Source organism: Vicugna pacos, chromosome 27 (genome assembly GCF_048564905.1).
Source record: "Vicugna pacos chromosome 27, VicPac4, whole genome shotgun sequence".
NCBI classification, from domain to species: Eukaryota; Metazoa; Chordata; class Mammalia; order Artiodactyla; family Camelidae; genus Vicugna; species Vicugna pacos.
The window spans coordinates 1,606,825-1,620,720 of record NC_133013.1 but is presented as its reverse complement, the minus strand read 5'-3'; the positions used below and the strand labels follow the sequence as shown (position 1 = coordinate 1,620,720).

General features: G+C 37.2%; 1 long non-coding RNA gene across 4 annotated transcripts in view; it reads left to right on the top strand.

Annotated features, from left to right (window-relative positions):
* LOC140689668 (uncharacterized) overlaps positions 1-13,896 on the top strand; it is a 40,369-nt gene that overhangs the window by 24,059 nt on the left and 2,414 nt on the right. For 2 of the 4 annotated variants that reach the window (XR_012064688.1, XR_012064687.1), the window contains exon 2: positions 10,520-10,623. This is a non-coding gene — a long non-coding RNA (uncharacterized lncRNA). Of the gene's footprint in view, positions 1-1,345; positions 1,401-10,504; positions 10,624-13,896 lie in introns of those variants that run through there. The other 2 variants (XR_012064690.1, XR_012064689.1) reach the window with 2 other exon arrangements.

Here is a 13,896-nt window from a genome sequence, read left to right as displayed (position 1 = left end):
TGTCCTTTGAATTTGGAAATGATTCCAAGGGAATCAAGATATTATTTGCTGATTGAAATAATATAATTCTTGAGAAGTAATTAAGATACAGTCTTATAGACGGTATATTAGCTACTGCAGATGAAAAATAAAAAATGTTTTCATTAGAAAGGAATGGCAATGATAATAAAATGATGAGAGACACAGATTGTTCCCTAAACACAGTTAACTGGCATTTTCTTGGTGTGTGACCTTGAGTAAATTTCTTAACCTTTTTCAGCCTGAGTTTCCTCATCAGTAAAATTGGGATAAATGTGCCTCACTTGTGCTTATTATATGATTACATGAGGACATATATAAATGCAAAACATGAAATGTTGTCTAGTATATAGTAGTATTTGATAAATATTAGTCTGTTGTTACTGTTATTGTCACTGTTAAGTCTTACTGGGATTGAATGCTCTTGGTGCAGGTAAGGAAGTAAGACTAGCATGGGGGAAGAAATATGATGGTGGAAATTGTAGGAGATTGTACACTAGCAACCCTGGCTTCTAGTCCTTATTTTTCTGCTAACAAACTGTTGTGGTCAGCTGTTACTTACTTCTTTGAGTTAATGTTAAGATACCAGTTCGTATTTTGTTTGTCTAGATGAAGGAATCCCCCATTTTTTCCAGTTACAAACTTCTTTCATTTTATGTGAGCCAGCATCATGATTTTCAAATATCTTAGTACATGTATTTTATTAATTGTAAATGTTGAAAACTATGGATAATAGCAATCAAGTGATTCACAGCTTCAAATAACTCAACCAGTTCCACAGTCTCTAACTGAGAACCAGCTGTGTTGAGGGCCTTATGAAGCAGAAGCAGAGAGGAATAGGCCCCACACTTAAGGAGTTCAGAGTTAGGATATGTAAAGTGATCCTCCACACATTCTTCTATAATCTTATCCTTTTATTTAAAAATACAATGTTGGTTATAACTCTATCAGATCATGTATGAAAGGATTAAGACCATACAACTGTGTGATTTTGAATGTCAGTATCCTATCATTCACATCTAATTGTGGTCAGAGCAATTAGGATGAAAATAAAGGACAGCTAAGGTGAAATAAATCAATATCTACGCTGGAATTGCAATATCAATTTATTATGCCAGGTCAGAAAAGTAAATGGTGAGTTCTTGTAAGTTACCTGAAAAAAAAAACTATGAAAGTTTTAGACTAAAATTAGATAGAATTTATTGGACAGATGCCATGGTAGAGATCTTAAAAAAGAAAAGAAAAGAAAAGAAATGGTCTCATTTTTAGGTTGGGAAAAATCCATGCAATGGACAAGGCCTATTCTATTCTATTATACTGAATAGAACTGAAGAATTGTGGGGCCTAAGGAACTGAGCTGTCTGATGCATTTCTCACTCAAGGTGAAACTGCTGACATTAACCACCGAAGAATTAGTCACAAAATTTACTTTTCAGTTAAGGATTATAGATAAATTTGCCCTTCATTTAAAGCATTTTTTCACAAAATCTAGTCACTTAAATCTGTCAGGTCAAGTGTCCTGGAGGAGAAAAAGACTTAGTGAGTTAATAGTTTATGTGGGGGTGACTGTGATTTGCATTCAAAGCAAGAGTTAGTAATGAGCAGAAAGAGGGGAGCTCTCTCACTGACACCAAGTCGGATGGCAAAGAGGATCATCCAGAGCGAATTTCCCAGCTCTTTCAGGTAGAGAATTGCTTTCATATCTTGCTTGCCTTTAATACATTTGATCATAGGGTCTGAGAATACACTTTGCCAACCAGACATATCTTCTAATTATGATCCTTCCCCTCTCAGCCTTTCAAGTCAGAGGAGGCATAAATGAGCCTGGAGAAGGGTGATGGGTGGGCTTTATGTCTGAGATAGTTGATGGCCTTTTGGTGGGAAACTCTGTTAGAATATAGAAAGGGTCCTTTCTAAAAGGAAAAGTTAAAAAAACAAAAGTATGTGTGAAGCTTTGCTCTCTTTACATCTAAATGTCCATATCAATGGCATAGGTACTAAAAAGTCTGAAAAGAAGAGCTGGGACATCTTCAGAAGTCTATGGGATACCGTCGTTTATTTATATACATATGCACCCACATAAATTTAAATAGTACATATTGATATGTAGAAATTAATAGGACATGTAAATACATTAAATTTTATACAATGCTTAAACATTTACAGAACAACTATAAACACATGAAATGCTTTTTTTAAGCATACATTAAATTTACAGAATAGATAAATTTATATAAAATACATGTATAAATAAATTATATAAATATGAACTTTTATGTAAGATCCTATTATAAAGAGCAGCATATTGTAAATCCTCTGTTACCTTCTCTTTGCAATTGTATGCTTTACGATTGCTTTTTCTTGTGTGAGGTAGCCTGGTACTTGGTATTTTCTCAGTTAGACCTGAATTACTTGTTGCTGACCAACTATGACAGGGGCTGACTTGGATCGAAGGACACAGTCCTCTTTCTTCCAGAAGATCATCCTGTGACTTTCCCCAAACTAACCTTAACAACACCTCAGTAAGATATGGTTTTGGAGGCAAAAAATAACACAAATAATTAGATCATTACTTTCTGCCACTGTTCATTTTTGGCTCTACTTTGAAAGTAATAAAAGCATGCATTTCCTCACAAGTGTGAAAAATGCCTCTTCCTTTGTAATTTCAAGATAAAATTTATTCCAAATTGGGTAACTTTATTAGAATTTTATGGCATTGAATTTTTTTCTATTCATAATAATAAATTAATGTTTTAAAATTCTGTCTTCAGAGAGAAAAAAACATTTGCTGTATGTGTAAACAAATTCATACTGAGTAATTCCAGTATTACCATGAAGTTACATTTCCTCTGTGTACATTAAATCATCTTGATAACACCACAATAAGTTGATCACACACACAATCAATTTACAAGGACTGTTTCAAGACTTAGATCAACATAGTTGATTCTTATACCACTCAGAGAGACTTCTTGATATCCCCAGAGCCAATTTATTCAGCCATGTTCATTATGGCAGCACTCCAAGAAATTCATTCTGCAACTTAGAGATTTGTATTGCACAAAGTTATTTTTAATTCAGCAAGCAACCCTACTTTTAGTAAGCAGCTTTTAAGACTTAACCACTAAGTTATTACAAAAATTGAAATAGTTAATTTTGCCCACTATGTTAGGTTTTGTTAAGTACTTTCATGATATTTTTAACATAATCCTAACAAAAATGCTCTGTGTGGGTGGTGATAATGCTGCTAATAAGTATTTACTCAGCACCCACCTTGTCCCACTGGGCATTTTACATAATATCCTCTTTGTGCTGCTGGGAAAAACAGATTCTAAAATGTTATGTAGCTTAAGCAAAGCTTTTGATTGCATTGTAAGGTTCAGTTTTCAACTATTGGGTTTTTTGATTCCCAAAGATCCCCAAAAGCTAGTGTGCTGTATGGGCAAGAGGGACAGAGAAAAGACATGCTATATAACCAGCAGTGTTGATGGTCCACTCTCTCAGCTTCTGCCTGAGAAGACCTACAGTCTGCAAGAGGTGAATGTTTTTCGCCGTCTGTCACGGGCAGTCCCCCATACTGTGTGCCCCGGCATCAAATCTTGTTTCTATCCTTTTGGTTTTGCACGCTACTGGGCCTCGATCTCTTATTGAGCACTTTGAGCAAAATACTATCTTCCAGCAAAGAAACACCTTGAACTTACTTGAAGTCTCTTTGGCCAGTTTCAGATGCTAGAGTGAATAGATGAAATGTGTGGACCGAACATTGCATTCCATTACTTCTTTAAAATAGCTTCTTAGAGAATGAAGGGTCCAGGTTGGGGGCTTGAGTTTTTCTGATTTCAGCGATAAAAAGTTCCTCCAGGACCACCACACAATGCAATCTGTTTGGAAAGCAAAGGATCATCATCATCCTTCTTCTCGTTATTTTGTCAATAATTACTCCCATGAAAGAATGCCTATTTCATGTCAAGCACTAGGCTTACATGTTTTTTAAACATTATCTTATTTCACCTTTACAACAAACCAAGTAGGTCGCATTCTCTCTATTTTTACAGATAAGTTCACATAATTGGGACATAGTAGAGTCTCTTTGAATACTACTCTCTTTAAATCCAAAGTCTTTGTTCTTCCTGTTACTCCTGCTTTCTCCAAATCAGATTAGATAAAAATTTCATGCTTGCATCCACATTTCAAGGCCTGTTGGAATTCACATTTCAAGGACTCTGTGTTGGACGTACAGCCTGTAAGGGAGGAAGTGTGACTGCATCTTATCAATCGCTTCACCAGAAAGGTGACATTACTTCTAAGTTAATTCCTCATTGGAAGAACTTTGGAAGAAGGTTATTACAGTGCATGGCTCTCTGAAGGTGTTTTTCTTAGATCAAGGTGCCCCAGAGAATTATAATTGAATTGCTTTGCATTTTGTTTAGTACTGTTAGGACAAGTATGCACATGATCTTGAAGCATTTTGGAAAGTGATTTGAGACCTACTGTTTGATCAAGCAACACTTGAGAAACTCATAGTATTAGAAAAATATGTGCATGTACTAGACCAATTGTGATATAATGAATCTTGGTTGTTAGATTAATACATATTTTAATGTATGTTTCAACTAGGGAAATGTATAGTATTTGAGGGGTGAGGTTTTTGTCTGCAGCAGATACTTGTGAGGATTTAAAAATTACAAGATGAAGTCACAGATTTTTTAAAATTCAGTTTTAGCGAAAGTGAACTTAGGTTGAAATAAGAAGCCAATTAGGAAGACAGCTACTTGTGAATCTCTCTAGACATGAAGTAAGTGTTAATTCTAAAACAAACAAATCACTCCAGGAAACTGTTAAGCCCTTGATCCTGGAAAAAACACAGTAGACAATGTGGAATAGGGGAAAGAACAAAGAACTGGGGATCAGCACATGCTCTGCCAGGAACTAACATTATGTGTGTCTTGGACAAGTCACTTTACCAGTGTCAGGCTCACTTTCCTCATTTGTAAAATCAGTGTGTTTCATATAGTTTCTAAAGTCCTATTGAGCTGGATATACTATTATTTGAAGTGCATGTGGAATTAAGCACTTACCTTCTGTAAAGATGTTTATTTTCTATTTCTTTCCTTAGAAGTCCTTTAACAAAATGAAAGATAACCTTAAGTAGCTGAATTTAAACAGTACTGGTCTTTGTAAGAATCAGAACTTGTTCATATGTTAAGCTTTTCTTATCACATCAACAACTGAAATATATACAATTTATACAGATAGGAAAAGGTAATAGCTACCCAAATTATACTAGCTTTACTGATGTGTAGACATAATGAGAAGGTAGCCATCTGCAAGCCAAGCAAAGAGATCTCAGAAGAAACCAAACCTGCTGATACCTTGATCTTGGACTTCTGGTGTCTAGAATTGTAAGAAAAAATATTTTTGTTGTTTAAGCCACTGTTCAGTCTGAGGCATTTCGTTATGGCAGCTCTAGCAAACTAATACAGTAAACAGTATTATTCTCATTTTTTGGTTAAGGAAACATGACTCAGAGAGGTAAGGTAACTGGTTTCTCTGGAGTTACTAACCAAATATCATGTGGCTGGTAAATGGCAGAACTGGGTTTCAAACCTAAGTTTTTCTGACTGTGTACATTCCATGTCACCACACACTTTCCTTATTAGTCATAAAGCACAATCTTCCCCCTTCCATGGACCATCGTAGATATCACATGTGGTATTCTGTGTACAAATAATTGCTTACACATACTTTATGAAGATTTTCTAAGCATGGTGCTTTCACAAAGAAACATAGTCTATTGTTCAGGACCCTGAGTTTCTCATTAGACTGTTTGAAAAGTTACTTAAACTTCCTGTGCTTTTTTCCCCTTTATATCATGAATGGAAATCAAAATATCTCATAAATTTGTTGAAAGGATTACATGAGATACAGCATATAAAGCAGTTATCATAGGCTTTGGTATATTTTCAGGACTCAATATATACTAGCTATTATATAATACTATTATATTAATTAATTTACTTTATCATACAACTACTTTGAATGATGGACAGCTTGAAGGATGTCTGAAATTTTCATTACAAACACTTTCATGTTAAAGAGGAAGAAAATTAAGGCCTTGAAATTACAGCAAATCAAATTGAATGAGCTCAAAGGGCTGTTTTATTTTTAATTTTACTTTTTTAAAAAACTAAATTAGCTTATTGTAACTCCATTCATATTGTATTTATTTATAATGGCAGTATGATTTTGACAATTTCTTATCTAGCTATTGAAATAATAGGGTGATGAATATTTAGCACAGACAGGTTAGTCGAACTAAACTGATTTTTTTTCTTTAAACCTTTAAGATACTGTCCTCAGTATAAAAATAATCTCATTTGTAGTGATCTTTTATAACTCTGAGCAGTGGGGAATTAGACTGGAGAAGAAAGTTTAGGCAACATGATAGGGAGGGAGAAAGTGAGGGTAAGGATTTTGTTCTTTAGGCAGTGAGGAAACTTTGAAGATTTCTTAGTGGGAAAGTAACTTCTGAGGAACTCTGGAAGATTAATTTGGCAAAAATATTTGCTATTGATTAGCTCATAAATAGAAGTTAAAGGTTTATTTTAATTGTCCTGATAAGAGACAGTGAGCATCAGAACAATAATGCTTGCACTGGGAGTGGAGAGGAGATAAAGCAGATGAAAAAATCACTTAGGTTGATTAAATATGCATGAAAAATATGAGAAGTGCACGTTTAAAGTTTACTTGTTTAGGTCAAAAAATGATGTGTCAACTAGAAAAACAAATATTTAGGAGACATTTAAAGCACAAGAGACGGTTTTTAATTTTAACTGTTAAATGAATTTGTTTCACCAGGTTCAGATGAATCATATTGCAGGATAATAGAAATAGCCTGAAACCTCAGGGAAATACCAGAAGGACAGTTCCCCTCTTCTCTTAGAATACCACCTCAGCTTTAGAGGCAGGGTGCTGGGCAAAGGCAGTTAGTCTTGGTCTGTCACCCTTGGCCTAGTCCTGCCCTATAATAGGGGACTAAGTAAGGAAAGAGCCCCAGGCTTCTCAGCTGCTCTTGCCCAGAGTAAAGCTTCTGCAATGCAGAGCTGCGTGTGTGTCATAAATGTTGGTGGCCTGCCCCTCACAGGGAGGAACTACAGCCCTAGACTGGGAGCTAGAGATGGAGGAGTCCTGTGTTCTGAGCTGCACTTTTAGGGGGAGAGTTTTAACTGTGCTGAGCTGGAGAGAAGGGGAGGGAGTGGACTGTGGGTTAAATGTCACAAATTCTTTATCTTTTTACTGAGATTTAGTGAATTTTCTTGAATAAATATATCCGTGCGCCCATAGGACAATTTACAGAGGCCTTAGTTGCATGTGCTGTTTAATACTTTTCACCTCTTAATGATTGTTTCCCTGGGGAGAAAGTCCAGAGCTTCTCACATTGTCATTCCAGAAGTTGCCTCTTTAATTGTCATTTGTTAATTGGCAAGTGAAATGTGCTTAGAAGAGGAGAAAGAATTGCTAATGGGTCTGAAAACTAGGCCATACAGCAATATCTAGGAGAACTAAAACATTGAAGAGTTGCCAGAAAGCAGAGTTTTTATAGATATAAAATAGTGAAAATAACTTTAATCTGTGTAACTCCACTGAGAAGAACTAAAATTAATACACAAAATTACTGGGAGGCAGGTTTCACTAAATTTTTGAAAGAAGTTTGAGTGAAAAATCAATGGCAGCTAAATGTATGGCACTGAACTCTCTTTTACTGGAGATGGGTAAACAAAGCTGAGACCATCTCTTAAAGTAATACCAGAGGAGATGTCTGCAATGACACATCATCAAGCAAGATGAACGTAGAAATGTGTACATTGCACAGAGCAGTTGGAGGCTTCTGTATTAATCAAGATGAGAGATGATGCTGGTTTGAAGGGGATAGTAGCAGATAGAATGGAGAGATGTGTTCTAGCACATGGTAAGTGCTATGGTAAGTGCTATGGGGAATGCAAACATTTGAAAATGTGAACCTTCCCCTGACATACCAAGCAACAAAGAAAAAAAATAGTTACTAACACAAAATTTTTCAAGTTATTTAACTTTATCCTTATACCCAATAACAGAAGTTTCCAGAAGCAACAAGATGAACAATAACACAAATGGAAACAAACAGAACAGTGAATAAATGTTTATAAACTGCAGACCCAGATCACAAGGTCAAGCATACTTTCATGAATTTTTAAAACCAAGGAATATAAATGGAATATCTCCACACTGAAGATTTATAAAAAATATAAAGCAGCACAGGATCATCAGTAAAAATAGGGGAAGGTTTCAATAATACAGTTTTTAAGTAACAAGTAGGTAGAAACTCTAAAGGGAATTTAGATGTAGTAAGAAACATTCTTGACACCAGATTACCAATTTTTGTAATAATGAAAGAATATAAAAACCTCACAATTTAAATTGTGATTCTATAGAGTTCACTAAACTTTTTTTTTTTTGTAAAACCACAGTATTTGAGATATACCTAATTAGGTAGAGCGCTAGAAACACTTTTTGTTATGCTTGTGTTTTCCTGATCTTTACACAAATATTTGATTAGCTTAAAATGATAAATTTTTCTGTTAAATTCTACCTTGGTTTAGGAGTCGGTACACTTAAACTGCATTAAGATCTCGTAAGAGAAAATGGGACCTTTGTAAATATTCAAGGATAAGAAGCCAATTTTCTGTAATAGTTCTGTACTTTGTTAGGTTTTGGTAATGAGATTTGCAAGACACTTATTATTATAAAATGTATTCCAACTGCCTGATGAGATCGGTGATCAAATTGCCTGTCTGGACATTTGGTCACCATTTTTGTTCAAAGTCTGCACCTTTATGTGTTTCAGCTCTGCTCTCCCAGTAAGACTGGTGCTGTGACTGAGAGCCTGGATTTCCTTAATTTTGGGATGGCTTCCCTAGGGTTCCCATCAACATGATCATGTCCCACTTCTGGTCAGGGAACAGACTGCAGGTTGGGGCACTGACGGAATTTTGGCCGCAACCCTCTGGCTGCCACGAGAGCACAAGACTGTTCCTCCTCTTAATTGGCATTTTCTTAACGTATGGTACTCAACTCCCACCTCGGGCAGGACAGGCAGGCTCTGTCTTTTAATCTGCTGCAGACCTTCTTCACTTTTTCAATTCATTTTGCAAACAGAAATTAGTTCAGCGAGTTTCAACTGGAAACAGGTGCTCTTGGTTCGTATCACCTCGATGAGTGACATAAACTAAAATGCACTTTTATCTCACTGGTGATAATCATGGACCCCAATACATTACCTTTTTTATATGCTAAGCCACTAACTTGCTCTAGAGAGGATTACCTCCAGATTCCTAACTGAACCCAAGCCAGTCTTTTCGGCCTGAGTTTTCCAAGTTGGCTATATACGCTTTGCAATTTCACCAGAATGTTGCCAACACTCTAATGTGTGCTGTGTGGATGTGGAAGTAAATTCGCTAAATCGCAAGAGTGAAAGAAGTAACATTACAAGTTCTACATGATTCGCTGGACTGGTTTTCTCTCAAATTTACTCATCTTGGTAAATAATACAAGTTACAGTTTGATTTTAGTTTTATTGATCCCTATTTACTCTCTGGGCTTTTTATTTGGTCAAGAAAGAAATTTGGAGTTAAGAGAAATTACTCCCAATGGGATTATAGTCTAAGTGGAGAGAAGAACTTACTGTTTATTCCAGTGGATTTGTGCAGCATTGATGGGCAGACATCCCAGACAAGAAGTCATCTTGGGGCAAATACATAAAATTCTGCTTTCGCATCACACAACATTATCCTGGAACAAGGACTCAAGGTTTTTTGAGGTTTATAGATGATGTAAAAATTCTTTAGAAATCACTGAGAATTAAGATCTTTTATAAGTTATAAATTCTGTAATATTAAAAACAAAAAGCCCTTAAACTAGGGAAAACCAGTGCTGTCTTCTGAGAACACCCATCTACATTTGCCGTGTGGCTAATTTCAAATTGCGATTTTCTCAAACCTGATTTGTATTTTACACAGCTGTTCAGTGCCCTTCCGTTTCTTGCATTTTTCAAGGAGTTATATGGTTCCCCCTCTTCCTTCCTTAAACATAATTTTAACACAGCTTACAGACACACACACACACAAACACACAAGTTTGTTAGCCAATATCTGTAAATGACCAAAGCCTGGGGGAAACTACTGAAAATCAAACTTGGTTATAGCAGAGTGGTATCAGCCAGGTACTGGCTACGTTCCATGTTTATAAATAGGATGCAAAAGCTTAATTTTATCATAACTGAAGAGCAACTTTGAAAAAGTCATGTAATTTAATGGCATAACCATCCTTTATTGCTATATGTAAATAGACTGAATAACAGCAGTAAATGTTGAACACAATCTAGTTGCTGCAATCTTTGGAACACACTTTAAATTTCAAATTATGTTTAATGCCTTTGTACATAACACAGGTCTCTTTTTTAAAGCTTATCGCATGGAGTTGACTTACTTGAGGAAAATAGCATTTGGGAAAAACAGAGAAGTAGAAGCAGAGTGGGCCATTTGGAAATCTGACCACATTTTTTTTAAGGTGAGTCATTTAGTTTTAAATTGTCTTTTCCTTTCATTATTTTGAACTTTATCAATGTCCTCCTGTGTTAGGTATTTACATCATCTATGAATAAGACTTTTCCCAATTGCGCTGTGTGACTTGGCCACAACATTTCCCTTTTCTTTGGTATAATTAGGCTTAAAGGGAGAAGGTGATAGACAATGGTGCGCACATGCTAGGCTGCTTCTTCCCATGGAAATGATTCACTAGCAGGTGTCCTTTGATTCTGCCCTTGGTCCTGCCCTCAGGACCAGCATATCCTTCCTATGCTCAGTGGAAGAAGGGAGGAAATGCTGTTCTCTTTGTATCCCATCTGATTTCAGAATGTTATAATGAAGATACAACTGTGAAGGTGAGATAAGAAGCTAAAAAGTAAAAAGTTCTTTTGAGAGGCAGAGGTAGAAGGCTCTGATGAAATTTTAACACAGGGGTGTTAGCAATAAGCTAGGAGGTCTCCCCTGTGCTCTCCTGGGCTGCCGTCAGCAGTGCGGGGAAGTTTACCCTAAAGCAAATTCCCCCATGGGATTGATAAGTCTTAGAAGGTGAGTCCTCAAAGTTCATCATGCACACAATAATATACTTTGATCTCATGGATTTTTTAATTTTTAAAAATTTAGTTTTGTGCTCATTGGATGATTTCAAACAAAATTGAGAAAATACGGAAACAATTTTGCCTTTAGGTTAAAATGAAATCTAGAAATCCACCATGATCAGGGCAGTGCACTGTTTACAGCCATACTATTAATGCATCATCAGGAAAATCATGGAGAAGATGTTTATCCTAGAACTCTTACCTTCTCGAGCAAAGTCTTTTCTTATGTTCAACAAATTCTCTCATTCCCAGGAAAGTTGGTTAAATGAATGGGTCTAATTCATTTATTTGGGAATTCACCCTTATTGTGTGCCAGGCTTAAAGATTTCATGGTGGACCAAACAGTAATGCAACTCAAAGGCTTACGAAAAGGATGAACAATACACAAATAATTATATAATTATAATGAATCCCTAGATGGAGACTGGAAGGCTGGAGCAGGAAGGAGGGACTTGCCCCTTTCTGTCGGTTCCCGTTCATGTCAAGATGAGCCCAGCTCTTGAGGCTGGCAGCAGTCCGTTGCCTCATGACTGATTTGCGGTTTCTCCAATATTCACAGAACAAACCTTATCTCCTAGCACCAGAGCCACTCCTTCAAGTACTGAGTTCCAACTCTGCCTTCTCACCTAAGCTTCTAAGTTTGAATAATTTCAGTCTCTTCCCTTTGTTTCCCAGTCCTGGGACTGCTAGTTGCTTCCTGTAATTCATACCTCTGTGATACCTTGCTGTTCCGATTCACCTTTTCAGTTTTCTGATACCTGATTAACAGTTTTTGCATTAAACTCTCTCTCTTGAAATAATCGGTATGGTAAAATCTGACTGCAATCTCTCTGACGCAGTGGGCAGAACCTAACATTAATCACATGTACATTTTTCCCCCTAAGGACCTACCTGGATCCCCTGTGAGGGTGGTAATCACACAGTCAGGGTATTTGAAGTGGTATTCAGTTAAAGAAGAAAGTCAGAAGAATAAGCCAGCCACTGCAGCAGGGTGTGGGAGGTTACTCATGTTGAGTTTGTAAGTTAATGGAGAAGATGGAAACATAAACACTTGACAATAAAATGGCTCATGAGATGAAGGAATGAAAGATGCTTTTAAGGCTTTGCCAGCCTAATGGTAGAGACAATTGGAAAGCTAATGGAAAACTCATTACTCCTTAACTTAGCTTTATGTGTGGATTCACAGAAATTTATTCATTAACCTAGGCCCTCTTCTGGCTTTGGATGGGTGAAGCGCAAAGGCAAATATTAAGTTCTAGCCGAAAAGTAGGAGTAGTGTTGTAAGTAGATGACAAAACAGATCAGCAGACCTGACACGGTTCAAGAGGGGACAGCAATCTAGACAATTCGTCGAGTCACATAGCAACCTTGGTCATGCCTTGGTGTTCGGGCATTTTAGAACTCTTGATAACCTCTTCACCGCCCAGATGCTGCTTGTCTACCTCAAGGCACCATTGTTGTTGCCACATTGGACCCTTTAGCGTTAGCAACTGGCCTACACCTCCACATTTCCCCCCTCCAATTTTATGGTTTGGGGTTTAATGCTAGTTCTTGGCCTCTTACCATCTTTCTTATTTGCTCACACCTAATTGGATAAGTTCTCTCATGGCTCTGGATTAAATGTCCACCTTCATAGGAGCATCCCAATATCACAATACTTAATACACACTAATATGACAGCTGGTGACAAATGCTGTAAGAAGAGAAGAGCAGGATGCGTATGTGCTATTTCAAAGGGAGTGCTCAGTAAAGGTCTGACTGATGGTGACATTTGGGCAGAGGCTTAAATTGGGCACAGAGGCAAGCCGTGCAGAGATCAAATGAAAGAACCTTCCAGGCAGGAGGAATAGCAGAGGCAAAGTCTCAAGGCAGACACGGTCTCAGCCTGTTTGAGAAAGTGCAAGGATGCCATGGAGGTGACGCTGAGTGAGTGAGAGGTCACTAGAAGGACATGATGCTAGAAACGCAGTCAGAGTGAGGCCAGGTAGGACACTGCAGGTCATGGGAAGAGGTTCAGATTTCCTTGTCAGTGTGGTGGAAAGCCGTTGGAGGGTTCTAAATGGGGAAGTCATGTGATCTGACATATTTTTAAAGGATAGCTCTGACTTCTGTGTGGAGAATGAGCTGCAGATGTCAGGAGTTCTGACCAAGTCGAATGTCGCTGTGGTGGCATTCACTATAAGAGTAATGATGGTTTGAAATGAGGTGCTTGTAATGAAGATGTTGACAAGTGGTTGGACCAGAGATACATTTGATGTTCAGCTAACTGACTTTGCTAATGGTTTATATGTGAGGCTCCAAGAAGAACTGTACAGTTAGATGAACAATGTACCAATAAATGAGATGAGAAATCTGTTGAGGGGGTGGAGTGTATATGTGTGTTGTATTTGAGATGCTTATTTGCTACTCAAGTGAAAATGTCATATAGGCAGTTATATGTGCAAGCTGAATGCTCAGTGGAGAGTTTGGGCTAGAGATACAAAATAGATACTATTAAATGACACTAAAAGCCATGTGATTGGTTAAGATTATTTAAAAGATGAGTGTAGATAGAGAAGAAAAGAGGACAGAAGGCTGATTCCCAGAGCACTCTAACATTTGGAAGCCAACAAGCAGAGGAGGGGGCAGCAATGGGGACTGAAAGGAGAGTCAAGTGAGGC